The sequence below is a fragment of the Prunus avium genome, chromosome 2 (genome assembly GCF_965620075.1).
Source record: "Prunus avium chromosome 2, drPruAviu1.hap1.1, whole genome shotgun sequence".
In the NCBI taxonomy this organism is placed as follows: Eukaryota; Viridiplantae; Streptophyta; class Magnoliopsida; order Rosales; family Rosaceae; genus Prunus; species Prunus avium.
In genome coordinates, this window is record NC_142285.1 from 8,018,911 (window position 1) to 8,034,030 (window position 15,120).

General features: G+C 45.8%; 1 pseudogene across 9 annotated transcripts in view; it reads left to right on the forward strand.

Moving 5' to 3' along the window:
* Positions 1–15,120, forward strand: part of LOC110755964 (putative disease resistance RPP13-like protein 1 pseudogene) — an 85,708-nt pseudogene that overhangs the window by 62,483 nt on the left and 8,105 nt on the right. For 2 of the 9 annotated variants that reach the window (XR_015833891.1, XR_015833894.1), the window contains exon 1: positions 8,004–8,085. The exons of 3 other annotated variants lie outside the window; for them this stretch is intronic. The product of XR_015833891.1 is annotated as a putative disease resistance RPP13-like protein 1 pseudogene, transcript variant X6 (transcript). 4 more of the 9 variants (XR_015833887.1, XR_015833888.1, XR_015833889.1 and 1 more) reach the window with 4 other exon arrangements.

Consider the following 15,120-nt stretch of genomic DNA (forward strand, 5'->3'; position numbering starts at 1 on the left):
ATCATCCTTGACCTCAAGGAAGAAAAAGAACCTAGACCAAGAGGAGGTTCCTTGCTTGGTCGATCAATTGTTTGATTAGAAGTCAGAAGCGCAAACACACTCACACAATCTTTCCATCCAAGCCATCAAGTGGTTTGGTGGTGGCACGCCTACGCATCTCAAGAGAAGAAGGACCAAAAACTCCTTCCATCGGCATACCTGGCCGAAAAGAGGGAAACATAATTTGGCACGCCCGGTGGGACTACTAAAAGAATTGTATGGTTGTAAACACTAGGAGGAATCCTAGAAGAGATCAAGAATTTGAAGAATTTAGACTTCATTCGGAATCAGAGTCAAGTATGGCTGGTTCACTTCCTACAAGTTCTCAGCCACAAGATGTTCCGAACAATCAGCAAGGCCAAAATGGCCTTGGCCGAAATGCGGCCGTCGATCTTGACCACGTGGTGGTCGAAGATGTTATGGAAGCCGCCGAAGGACCAGTCTTGAGGCCAAGTCTGGCCACATCGTTGGAACTCCAACAACTCTTCCGTACAATAGAGATGTCGAGCAATCAGAGAATGCAGGAGGTTCCTTGCTTGGTCGATCAATTGTTTGATTAGAAGTCAGAAGCGCAAACACACTCACACAATCTTTCCATCCAAGCCATCAAGTGGTTTGGTGGTGGCACACCTACACATCTCAAGAGAAGAAGGACCAAAAACTCCTTCCATCGGCATACCTGGCCGAAAAGAGGGAAACAAACTCTCATGACCGCTGGCATATAAAGAAACAGGCAAACATGCTGAGGCCATCCAACCCCCCCAACACTGATTCTTTTTGCCATTGTACCTTAAAGACAGAGTAAATTAATTAACCAAATTTCTGAGAACCCACAACGGGAGTGCCTGTGAAAGTTGAAAGCTTTATACATAGACAAACAAAACAAACAGAGAGAAAGAGGAAGGGTTCCATACATGTTCATCTACTAATCATTACTTAAAAATTTGATTTACATCACATTTTCTCCTCCTCTATGAACAGAAGCAGAGGCCCAACTGAGACTGAATATAACTAGAATAAGTGAAAAAGAAATTAAAACAAAGGGGGAACAAAAAAAGAACATCCTTTTTTCTAGCTAATATTTACTTCCCCCATTTCCTTTGCCAATTCTAAGCATTTGCTTTTGTTTCTTTTCCCCAAGCTTTTTGTTTTTCACAGTTGGTTGAGAACCCTTTGATTCAGTCCTTGTTTTGTGCCTCAATATGAGCTTGAAAAGAAATCACCAAAATTTGTACAGCTAGCTGGGCCAAATTCACTGGTTTTTTCTCCAAAGCACATGGCATAAAAGTGTTACCACATTTTTATATCACAATTTCATATCATATGTGTACATGCCATAAAGTGTAGATACAAAAGCAATAATAAAAATTAGTTGGTATTAAAGAAATGCTTAAAATAATATTAAATATAGAAGTATTTAATTACAAGGAGTCTCGAGGAGTTCTTTCTCTCTCTTTATATTTAAAAGCTCCTAAAAATCTTCCTATTTTAGGAGCTAGATAGGGAGAATGATTAGATGTGATTTTTTTTCAGTTCATCTTTAAATTCTACTCCCATAATTTATTGAGAATGCAATTTCATACAAATTTACAAAATTCCTGATATTTCAACCATCACAATGACCATACCAATTTACAAATTCCTGCTACAATCACTTTTGATAAAACCCACCGACACAAAAAAATATAAATAAAAGGATGAACTTGAAACCATGACCGTATAAAAATAAAAGCTTTCTTATATTTACCGACACTAAAGAAATAGTGAGGAAGAACTTGAAACTATGACCAGTCAAAAATAAAAGCTTTATTTACCAAAAATATTCTAACACAATAATGGACGACAGCTGTATGACGAGTCTAACCGTGTGGGTTCCCCATGTTATTACAAACGCGCTTGTCCTTTTGCAATAATATTCTCACTCGAAGACTCCCAAGTCAATGATACTGAGAGCAACATAAGTCTTAACCTCTCAACAGCCAAATCCTTTGCTGCAAAACTTGCTTCAAATCTTAACTCAAGTCCAAATCCTTTGCAAAGAATCGAAACATGGCTTTGGTTGGAGAGGCTATTCTCTCTGCCTCCGTGCAGGTGCTGTTTGACAAGATTGGTTCCAGCGAGTTCGTGGACTTGTTCGGGAGAACGAAACTGGACGAGTCGCTTGTGAAGAAACTGGAGATAACGTTGTTGAGCCTTAATGCGGTGCTTAATGACGCGGAGGAGAAGCAATTCCTGAACAGCTACGTGAAACAGTGGCTTGATAAGCTTCAAGATGCTGTCTTTGATGCGGATGACCTTCTCGATGAGATCAATGCTGAAGTTTTGCGATGCAAGGTGGAAGCTGAATTTCAAACCGTCACAAATAAGGTGTGGAACTTCCTCCCTACTTTTCTTGATCATAATTATCAAGGCATGAATGGTAGGATACATAAGTTGCTTGAAAGGTTAGAGCACCTTGCAAAGCAAAAGGATTTCCTTGGGCTGAGAGAAGGTGTTGTTGGGGGGAAGACTTCACAAAGAACTCCAACAACTTCCTTGGTGGATGAATCTTGTGTGTACGGTAGGGATGGAGATAAAGAAAAGTTGATGAACCTCTTGTTATCTGATGAAGCAAGCAACAAGGATGTATCTGTCATCACCATAGTGGGAATGGGCGGGGTTGGCAAGACAACCCTCGCACAGCTCCTTTATAATGATGGCAAAGTGAAAGAGCATTTTAATCTTAGAACTTGGGCTTATGTTTCGGAAGATTTCGATGTTACTAGGGTAACTAAAACCCTACTTGAGTCAGTCAGTTCAAAAGCTTACGATAATAAAGACCTGAGTTTTCTTCAAGTTGAGCTCGGACAACAAATAAAGGGCAAGAAATTTTTATTTGTGTTGGATGACCTTTGGAATGAGAACTATGGTGATTTGAGGGTCTTGCAACGTCCTTTTGCATCTGGGGCAAGTGGAAGTTGGGTCATTGTGACAACACGTAACGAAAGTGTTGCAGCTCTCATGCGCACCGTTCCGATTCACTTTTTGGAACAGTTGTCCGATGAGGATTGCTGGTTGTTACTTTCAAAACATGCCTTTGAAAATGGAAACTCGAGTGCACGTCTGGACCTGGAAGAAGTTGGTAAGAAAATTGCTTCTAAGTGCAATGGTTTACCTTTAGCTGCAGAAACCCTCGGAGGCCTCTTGCGTTTCAACACAAATTATGAGGAATGGAATAGCATATTAAATAGCAATATTTGGGAGCTGCATCCTGAAAAATGTAATACAATTCCTGCTCTAAGATTGAGTTACCATTATCTCCCAACTCATTTAAAACGATGTTTTGCTTATTGCTCAATTTTTCCGAAGGGCTATGAATTTCAAAAGGAAGATATAGTTCTACTGTGGCTGGCAGAAAGTTTAATTCCACAAGCTGAGAGTGAGAAAAGAATGGAAGAGCTCATGAAGAAATACTTTGATGACTTATTGTCACGATCATTTTTTCAAAGATCAAGAAATGAGAATTTCACAATGCATGATCTCATCAATGACTTAGCTATGTCTGTGTCAAGGGAATCCTGTTTGAGATGGGAAGGGGGCGAATCACATGAAGTTTTGAAAAGAGTTCGGCATTTGTCGTATGCTAGAGGGCAATTTGATTGTGCTGCGAAATTTGAGCCATTATACGAGGTTAAGCATTTGCGAACCTTCCTGCCTCTAAGACGAAAACATTTTTTGCATTATGTAAGTAAAAGGGTTTTACATGAGTTAGTGCCATCTCTATTATGCTTACGGGTGCTAAAGTTGTCAGAATATGGTAATATTGGTGAGTTACCCAATTCTATTGGTAACCTCATTCATTTGCGCTACTTGGATCTCTCTGACACCGCAATCAAGAGGTTGCCTTCCACAGTTTGCACTCTCTACAGTCTACACACATTACTATTATCATATTGTTCCTCTCTAATTGAATTGCCTACAGACATGAGGAAATTGATTAACTTGAGGCATCTTGATTGTAGTGGAACTCAAATTAAAGAGATGCCGGTGCAAATGGGTAGACTAAAAAGTTTGAGAACATTGACTACTTTTGTTGTGGGGAAATCTACTGGGTCGACTATTGGCGAATTGGGGGAGTTGTCCAATCTTGGAGGAAAACTTTCTATTTTGAAGCTTAATAATGTAGTTGATGGTAGGGATGCCTTGCAAGCTAATTTGAAGAACAAGAAAGATCTGAAGGAGTTAGAGTTGGCATGGGACTCCGAAGATGCCAATCATTCCGAAAAGGTGAGAGATGTACTTGACAAGCTCCAACCTTGCATGAATTTGGAGAAATTAACCGTCAAACTTTATGGCGGGACCAGCTTCCCAAACTGGTTGGGAGACTCTGCCTTCAATAAAATGAAAGTTATGCACCTCGAAGGCTGTCATTATTGTTTCGAGTTGCCACCGCTTGGGCAGCTACCTGCTCTTAAGGAACTCTTCATATGTAAGATGAAATTTCTTAGGACGTTAGGTCCTGAGTTCTGTGGTAAGCCATTTCAGCCATTTCAATCACTGGAGAAGCTGGAGTTTGAGGAGATGGCAGAGTGGGAGGAATGGGTACCAAGTGGGACTGGAGGTCCAGACTTTCCTCGTCTCCAGGAGCTAATTCTAGAACAGTGTCCGAAGCTGAGAGGAAGCTTGCCTTGTGATCTGCCTTGCTTGAATGAGCTTAGCGTGAAAGGGTGTGGAGTTTTACATGATCAAAGGGCCACTGCTGCTACTAGTACTAGTACAAATCTCAACTACAATTGTCTTGAAGAATTGGAAATAGAAGATGGATGCCAAACAGGTCTGTTATCATTACTAGAGACAAAACTCTTGTCCCGACCTAAGATTAAAAATTTTAATGACATACAATGCTTGCCCAACATCAATCGTCTTCAAAGTTTGACTCTCTGGAATTGTCCAACCCTGTCGTCGTTCCGTGAAGATGGCCTACCCACTTTGTTGACTTCACTACAGATATACGGTTGTAGGAGATTAGAATTCCTACCTCATGAGATGTTGGCCAAATTAACATCGCTCGACTTTTTGCGTATACTGGATAGCTGTGATTCAATGAGGTCCTTCCCCTTGGGCATTTTTCCCAAATTGACGGCTCTTAATATTGGCAATTGTAAGAATCTGGAATCGCTTTGCTTGATTGAAGAAGAAGGAGCGGTTGAGAATCTAAGTCATCTCAATCAATTGGCTATCTTGGGGTGTCCAAATCTGGTGTGTTTTCCGCTGGGAGGATTGCCCACTCCCAACCTGACTCAATTGGAGCTCAACGGATGCGATGAGTTAAAGTCATTACCTGAACGCATTCACACCCTCACTGCCCTTCAATATTTGTATATAATTAATCTTCCAAATCTGGAGTCAATTGCAGAAGATGGGGGTTTGCCTCCCAACCTCCGATATTTTGTCATTTATAATTGTGAGAGACTGAGGGCTTCATCTTCATCAGTGGGAGACTACTGTAACTGGGGTTTGCAAGCACTTGTCTCCCTCGAACAATTTAGAATTCGTGGCAGGGGAAGTGATGAAATCTTGAAGACGTTGCTCAAGCAACAGCTGCTCCCTACCACTCTTCACAGTCTCCGCATCCAGGAACTTTCAACTCTGACATCTTTGGATGGAAAGGGACTTGCACACCTTACTTCTCTTCAAGAACTATATATTTCTGACTGTCCGAGTCTCCAATTCCTGCCAGAAGAGGCACTTCAACACCTCACTTCTCTTCAAACTCTAGCTATTGATGGGTGTGACAGTATTCAATTCCTGCCAGAAGAGGGTCTGCCGCCATATCTTTCTTATCTAAGCATCTCCAATTGCTCTGCCCTGAAGAAAAGGTATGAGAATAAGACGGGACAAGATTGGGCCAAGATTTCTCACATTCCTTGCATCGAGATAGACGAAGAAGTGATCATATGATTTGAGCTCTCTCACATAGAGACAAACAAACTCTGGTCAGGTATGTACTTCAAATAACCGCTTTAACTGCTTTTCTTCTAATTCAATACAAAAACTCAAATTCACTATCCAAATAAACCGAAATACACATTTTAAACTATTTTTATGTCCACAAATTTGTCGAATGATGAAGTCATCAAATAACCCCTTTACATTTGCTCGCTCTCTGTTGTTCAGCACTTTTTTTATTATTTAATTCATATTCATGTTATAAATGTTCGGATGTTTAAAATTTTCTTAGTGAATTTCTCTGTTTTTAGATTTGTTCATGTTATAAATGTTAGGATGTTTAATCTGTGTTTAAATTGTCTTAGTGCTACTGTATTTAAATTTCGTTCATGTATTGTTAGGATGTTTAATCTCTGTTTTGAGGTTGTGTTAACTTGTCCCCTGTTGAATGCCAAATAAAGCACAATCCAGAGTTAAACCCTAGCGCCGCTCTCTCTGCTTTGGCGATTTTCCCATTCTCTTAGCCAGCGCCGACACCTCCTTGTGAGGGGGAGGAGGGGCTTTACCCTCCCCCCTCACCCCCTGTTGTGATTTGCTGGTCTATCGAGGTCTTCTCTCGCGCACTTGGTGCCCCCATTTTGCTGGTCCCGATGCTCTCTCCTTGGAAGAGAGCCAGTGACGTCGTTCGAGCATACTCTGCTTGTATCGAAGGCTTTATGCCTCTTATCTGCTCAGATCCCTCACATCTCCACCGTTCCAACTTTCTCAGAGCTGTCCTTTGGCCGTCGTCACTTCCTTTGCTGGTTTCCCCTTGGTGCGTCGGTGTCTACGATTCCGGTGAAGATGCGATTTCTTGGGTTGTTGCTGGTCAAAACCCAGATCCCCCCACTTCCCTTTCGAACCGATTTCATCACCCGGTTACAACGGCCAACCCAAAACGCGATCTCTCTCGTCCCCTTTGGAAGGTGTGTAGAGCCACGACTTCGTGCCGACTCTGGTGCTTGCACCACCACCTTCCTGTTACTTGGTTACTATTCCTGTGCCTTTGGACTAATCTGAGAGTCGCTGGCTTTTGTGGTAGATCTGTGATGCGGATCTGTAGTTTATGTAATTTTTCTTGTTTCAGCTTGATGTTGCTACCACATGTTAGGTGTGGGTTTCGTTTTAATGCTGGCCTTATGGCCGTTTAATTTCCTTTCGGTCGGGATCATGATCTTCATGCTAGGCCTATGCTTGGGTTTTAGTTAGATCTGGTCCTACTTGTGTTCTGTTGCCAGTGTTCCTTGCCCCTTTGTGGGTTTGCAATGAATTGCCTTTCTGACCAAAAAAAAAAAAAAAAAACTTGTCCCCTGTTTTGTAATGTTTTTTTTTTTTCCTTCTAATGGAAGTATGTGTCTTATCAAAAAGAAAAAGTTTTGATCCATACTTACTGCTTATTTTGAACTGAAAAAGCCAACTTTTGACATAGGTACAATGGCACAAAACTTGCATTCGTACTTCCGTCCCAATTGGAATGCCGTCTCATCTTCTGTATACTCTTGTAGTTCTGATCACAAAAATTGCTTGACAAATCGAAAGTCGCAATTAGATCTTACCAAGTACACACATACCAAACGGTTTTGTTCAACTGAAAAGATTGACGTAGGAAATTTATTCAAGTGGTATAAAAAAACTACATATGCCATCTTCTTTAATACAATTTTCGACAAGTGTTCATTCATCCCATTCTTCTTCAAAAACTACATATGCCAGCTTTATCTATATGATTGTGTAGATATGCATATAATATCTTATCTGCAAATGAATTTTTTTTTCCGTCCCACAAATCATTCCTTCAGCTACAAAGTTCTAATTGATGAGACTTGAAATGTTGGATGTGTACTTGCAGACTTGAGAAACTTTCCCATGTTTGGAGGTCAAAGCAACTTGTGTAGGCAACCATGCCCGAGGAGAGTTTACCATTGTATATGGATTTTTGTTTTTCTACAAACAAATTGCAGCAAAGAAGGGGAAGGAAATGTTCTCCAGGTGGAGCTCTAGCAAGAGACCAGCATATGGACAATGCGGTAAACGGATCTCAATCTAACATAACAAGCATCACTGTCCATTCTTGATTAGGTAATCTTTCATCATAAATTCCTTTCCCTACGTAATAACTTGAAAACGTCATTTATGAGTAAACGTCATTTATGAGTTTCCTTTGAGATGGATGAAAATGTGTACATATGTATGAATAACCTGTCAGAGCTCAAGTTCTAGGACAGACGACGTTGAGGAAACTCCATGCTTGGCTGCAAATATCACTGTTTAGGTCTTGAGCAATACTATGATTTTCCTCCGGTTAGGGAACCGCATAAGTGTTCCTTATGCAATGAATATTAATGCTTCACACTTCATTAATGATTTGTTTATTTAGAAGAAACATTTTTTTATTGAAAAAAGATAGTAAAATACCACAGAAGTGAACAAGTACTCGTCCACCACAGAACAGGAACAGAGCTGATCTTAAGAGAAATACAACTGTAAGAGCTTTAACAAAGAAATTATCCTTGAGCTGCCAATGCTCAAGGTGAAGATAGGAACCTCACCTTATTTGGAAGCTCTTCCATCCCCAACCCCTTATAATTGTTGAAAACCCTCCTATTCCTCCCCTTCTGATGTTAGCCAACTCACTCCAGCCTTCCTGAATAATACATACCACAAATTTGAGATACTGGGCAATAAACAAACAATTGGTCTGCACTCTCCCTGATTTATTTTCCTTCCCCATTGTTGTAATAGATAACATATGTTTACACCCAAAATAAACGGCCAATAAGAGCAAGACACGTGGAGGAAACTGGGCTTGGTCAGAGGCGCCCTCGGCACTCTACCTACCGATCTCTCCATTAGGGCAACGCCCTCTCCTGGGACACGTGGCACGCTCCCAAGCGACGCCCAAAGTCCCACATCGAAATAATCAACAAAATGCACACCTCCCAAGACCTATAAAAGGAGGCCAACTATCCCAAAATAGAGGTAATCAGAACTTACGGCATACAAGCCTATTGATCTGTCAGTTGAACTTTCTATTCCCGAACTTATTTAAGCATCGGAGAGCCTTCGGCCGGTACCACACCGGTGCCCTAGGTCTTACCGTGCGTTTGCTCATATTGCAGATCGCGCAGACTACCGAGGCAACAAGGATACCGAAGGCATAAAATTACTAAGTTGACCCTCTAAGTCAAAGAACCACTTTTTGGCGTCAACAGTTTTGGGCCGTCTGTGGGAAACGATAAAATCGACCCTTTATCCCGAACATATGGGGACCACCGAAAAAACTACGTTCATACCGCGGGAGGGGATGCCGTTCGGCATGCCAAGCAGGGTTAGCCCTGCGCCAGCCCCCTACACACCGGCAACTAATCCCCCTGTAATCCAATCCGCCGAAAACGCGGAGCTTTTAGCCCAAGTCGTGTCCCTTCGGCAGGACATGGCTAGGATGCAAGAACACAATAATCTCCTCTCGACCAGAGTGGAAGAAACACAACTGTTGCTGAACCAGCAGCAAACGCAAAACATTCAGACAGATCGATCGTCAGAAAGCCTACAAACCCCCCGCCGGCAGAAGAAGGGCAAGAGGGCAGCAAAGGCAACGCCTGCGCCTGCGCCATCTAAACAATTGGTGGTCCCGGCCCCGAAAAATAGGCCCCACGTGCCGAAGAAGGTTTATTCCGATTGCCGCCATAGGTTGTTGGAACGGGAAGCCGAACGACACACCGAACGGCAGGAATCGCCGATCAGGATCAATGCCCGCCTGGACGATCCCCGACTGAGAAGCATGGGGAGGAAGTCTCCGATACGGAGGATACCGGTCCTGGAATCCACGGCAGAGTCTGACCAAGAGTACGTCCCTTCCACAAAACGGTCATCGTCCTACCGTTCGGCAACCCCGACGAAGTTCTCTGAGGTCAATCTTGTTAGGTCCCAACAGCGATTGGTACATCAAACTGTGGAGGAGATACCGGACAGGGACCCTGTCATCCGCCTCCTCCTTCAAAGGGTACAGAAGATGGAGGACGATCGAACTCGCTCTCAGGAGCCGGACTGGGGAAGGCTCCGGCCAGGACCCTTCACCGAACGCATAAGGCACTCACGGCAGGATAGGGACGTACAGCCCCTACGCATAACCCCTTATACAGGGGTGGAGGATCCACTGACGCACCTTCATTCTTTCCAATCGGCAATAGGGTGCCGAGGGCTAAGCGACGAAGGCCTGTGCCTTCTGTTCCCTTCCTCACTCACGGAAGCAGCTCTAAATTGGTTCTACCGTTTGGAACCGGGGACGGTCGATTCCTTCGACGAGCTGAAGCAAATCTTCCTGAACCACTTCATGATTCAGACAGACAGACTATACTCCGCCGACGACCTGTATACCATTCGGCAGAGAGATAACGAACCATTGCGTGAGTATGCCGCACGATTCAGCCATGAATACTCGAGATGTCCGGATACCGATGACAGGGCAGCCTACGGCGCCTTCAAGAGTGGCCTACGGTCCTCACACTTTCGGTATCTGGTACACAGCAGCAATTGGCGTACGTACGATGAACTCATGAAACAAGCGGCAATCCACGCCAAAGCTGAATACTTCAACTCAAGGGCCGAGCCCACGGCTCGGCAGAGCGAACCCGTACAGCGTTCCTCCGCGGCACAGGCATCGCCGTTCGCTCCAGCAGCGCAAACTGCCGGACACCTTGAAAGCCACAAGTGCAAAGACGCCGGAAGCTCCCAAAGGGGGCATTCCAAGAAAAACAAGAGCAGGTACGGCAGGGACAACTACCGAGCCCCACTACCGACACATAACCAGGGGACAGAGGTGTTCACTCTGCTCAATACCTCCTACGAGGCAGTACTGATGAACGAAAACGAGATAATCCCGAAGCCATCGTTCAGAAAGCCTAATCGGCAGGACGGCAGGGATACAGGGAAATTCTGCCGATACCATCAGCAGAATAGCCACAATACCGAGGACTGCATAAGTTTGCGAAAAATCGTTGAACGGTTAATTCGGGAAGGCAAACTGGATCAATACATAGCTAGGCACCAACAGGCGCCAGTAGCGAACGCTAATCAGCAGATCAACATGATCAGCACGATCAGCGGAGGCTTAGCCCTCGCCGGAGCATCTAACCGGTCGATAAAGCAGTATGTCAAGGCGGCACAATACCCCTAAGTCCTCGGCATTGAAGGTAGCCGCCACACAAAGATGCCGAAGGTCAGGTGGGAACCCATCACCTTCTCCGAGGAAGAAGAGGAAGGGATCATCTACCCACATAACGACCCTATGATCATCCGAGCCGAGATTGCCGAGTTCGATGTCGGACGAATCCTGATCGACAATGGGAGTTCGGTAAACGTCATCTTCGCCGATGCATTCAAAGAACTCGGGATAGATGACAGCCAGGTCAATCGGCAACTCTCGCCTCTCCTAAGCGTTTCGGGAGATCTGGTCCAGCCAATCGGTAGTGTCAGTCTGTCAATCTCTTTCGGCACAGCCCCACGAAGGACCATGGTCTACGACCAGTTCCTTGTGGTGGACTGTCCCACGGCGTACAACGTTATTGTCGGCCGAACGGCGCTCACGGCAATAAAGGCCCACTTGTCCCCCCACATGCTACTCATGAAGTTCCCAACCTGCTACGGCACGGGGGCAATCAGGGGCAATCAATTGAGCGCTCGGAACTGCTACGCCACAGCGTTGAAATCGGCAGCTCCGCACAAGCAAAAGGAAACCTTCACGGTCGCAGACCTGCCGAACGGCAATGAGCCAGTAGACGATCCAAGGGAGGAAATGCCCACCCCGGTGGCACAACCTGCCGAAGATCTCGAAACGGTGGCGGAACCGGTAGACGATCCGAGCGACAACCGGAACGGTGTGTAAGAATCGATACCATGCTGAACGCCACCCTCCGTGCTGAATTCATCCAGTTCCTTCGGCAGAATTCGGAGGTCTTTGCCTGGTCCTACAACAACATGCCGGGCATATCCCCTGACATCATCAGCCACAAGCTGAGCATCTCGCCAGCATTCAAATTGGTCAGGCAAAAGCGCCGATCGTACGATACCGAACGGTATGAAGCCATGAAGAATGAAGTGGACAAACTCATGACCATCGGCTTCATCCGAGAGGCTGTATACCCGGATTGGCTAGCAAACTCTGTCATGGTTCGGAAGGCAAAAGGCGGGTGGCGAATGTGCCAAGACTATACCGACCTCAATAAGGCCTGTCCGAAGGATAGCTTCCCGTTGCCACGCATCGATCAGCTGGTTGACGCCACTGCCGGTCACGAGCTGCTCAGCTTCATGGACGCATACTCTGGATATAACCAGATCTTCATGCACCCTGCCGACAGCGAACACACGGTGTTCATAACAGACAAAGGCATGTATTGCTATAACGTCATGTCGTTCGGCTTGAAGAATGCAGGGGCGACCTACCAAAGACTGGTCAACCGAATCTTCGCTGAGCAGATCGGCAGCACCATGGAGGTCTACGTGGATGACATGCTAGTAAAGAGCAGAACGGCAGGCGAGCACCTGAAAAACCTATCACTCATGTTCGGCATCTTGAAGGATTACCGAATGAGACTTAACCCGACAAAGTGCGCCTTCGGCGTATCTTCCGGGAGATTCCTCGGTTTCATGATCAGCCAGAGGGGTATTGAGGCAAACCCCGATAAAATCAAGGCCATAATCGACATGGAGGTGCCGAAGACACAGAAGGACATCCAGAGCCTTACCGGACGAGTGACAGCCCTCACTCGCTTCATCTCCAAAGCCACAGACAAGTGTGCACCGTTCTTCAAAGCCTTGAAAGGGGGCAAACACCATATAGAATGGACTGCCGAATGCGATAAGGCGTTTCAAGACTTGAAGGACTATATGGGCAGAGCACCGCTACTCTCCAAACCTCTTCCTGGGGAAATACTCTCCCTATACCTATCGGTATCCAACACTGCCGTCAGCTCAGTATTAATACGAACACCTGAGAGGGCAGAACTACCGATCTTCTACGTCAGTAAGGCCCTACAGGAGGCAGAGTCTCGGTACCCCCCACTCGAGCAGCTGGCTTTGGCTCTGGTCGTTTCTGCCCGGCGGTTGAGGCCCTACTTTCAGGCCCATACCATCATTGTGCTAACCAACCAGCCCCTTCGGCAGGTTTTTCAAAAACCAGAAACATCCGGAAGGCTGGTGAAATGGGCGATCGAGCTAGGAGAATTCGATATACAGTTCAAACCCAGGCCTGCCGAAAAAGGACAAACCGTAGCAGACTTCATCGCTGAACTGACACCTTCGGAGGCTTCAGAACCTGAAAAAACCCCTCCACGGGAAGGCCTACCGAACGGCAGTCGTCTCGACCAGTCAACTCCTTTCTGGATCCTACACGTTGACGGCTCGGCAAACCAACAAGGATACGGAGCTAGTCTGGTACTCACCGCTCCCGATGGAGCCAAAATTGAATATGTCATCAAGTTTGGCTTCCGAACGTCCAACAACGAAGCCGAATACGAGGCGCTTTTGGCCGGCCTACGGCTCGCCAGAAGCATGGGGGCAATCCAGATCAGCATCTACAGCGACTCGCAGCTAATAGTGAACCAGGTGACTGCCGATTTCGCAGCAAAGGACGCGTCAATGACGGCATACCTCACTGTAGCACACCAACTGCTAAACAAGTTCCGGGCGTACGAAATTCGGCAGATACCAAGAAACGAGAACAGTCATGCCGACGCCCTCGCTAGACTGGCTTCGGCAATCAACGACAAGGTAGGTCGAAAGATCCCCGTCGAGATACTGACACTTCCGAGCACAGCCATTGCCGAGATCTGCGCTATAGAGTACAACAACACATGGATGTTGCCTATTCATGCTTACCTAACGAACGACACCCTCCCTGCAGATAAGGCCAAGGCCAGACAGCTACGTTACCGATCGACAAGGTACATTGTCATCAACGACATTCTGTACAAACGTGGCTACTCGACCTTCACATGAAATGTATCACCGAAGAGCAGGGCGAATATGTCCTTCGGGAGATCCACAGTGGTGTCTGCGGCGATCATTCCGGCTCTAAATCCCTGGCCCACAAGGCCTTCCGACAGGGATATTATTGGCCGTCAATGCATTGGGATGCAATAGCAATGGTGAAGAGGTGCGATAAATGCCAACGGTTCGGCAATATTCCCCACCTGCCTGCCGAACCCCTCACACCGATCGTAAGTCCATGGCCGTTCGCCCAATGGGGACTTGACCTAATCGGACCAATGCCGCAAGGCAAAGGACATGTCAAATATGCGATCGTTGCCGTGGACTACTTCACGAAATGGGTTGAGGCTGAAGCCCTAGCCACCATAACGGCGGCAAGAGTCGAAGAGTTTGTCTAGACCAATATCTGTTGCCGCTTCGGCATCCCCTACGCCATCATCACTGAGAACGGCAGACAGTTCGATTCGGAGCTCTTCAGGCAGTTCTGCACTCGCCTCAAAATCAACCTGTTCTTCGCCTCGCCAGCTCACCCACAATCGAACGGCCAGGTAGAGGCCGTAAATAAAATCATTAAGAAACTCTTGAAACGGCAACTCAATAGTGCTAAGGGCGCTTGTCCGGAGAAGCTTCCCGAAGCTCTGTGGGCCATACGAACATCCTACTGAACCTCCACGGGGGAAACTCCCTTCAGCCTTGCATTCGGCTTAGAGGCCGTTGTCCCAGTTGAGATCGGTGAGTCTTCTTACCGAACGGAAAGCTTCGAGCCAAAGGCTAACGCGGCGGCACTCGCGTTGAGCTTGGATTTAATCGAGGAACGCCGAACGGTAGCCAAAGTCCCCTAGCTAACGGCAGGGGCGGAATTTGTACTTTTGCCCACGGCATATATATATAAAACGAGATTATTCAGTTCCACATTTTCAGAACGTCATATCCTAGCGGTATTCGTTCAAAAAATGTTTCGGTAGGGCTCACCAAAATGAGCCACAGTAACATTGCCTACGGCAATTAAAAGCTACACCACTACATGCTTACTGCCGATTCCAACTTAGCTTGTCAATTTTTATTCCAAGTTAATACAGTAGGTACGAGCCTACGGCAGTACAATGCCCCAGAATTACCTACGGTATT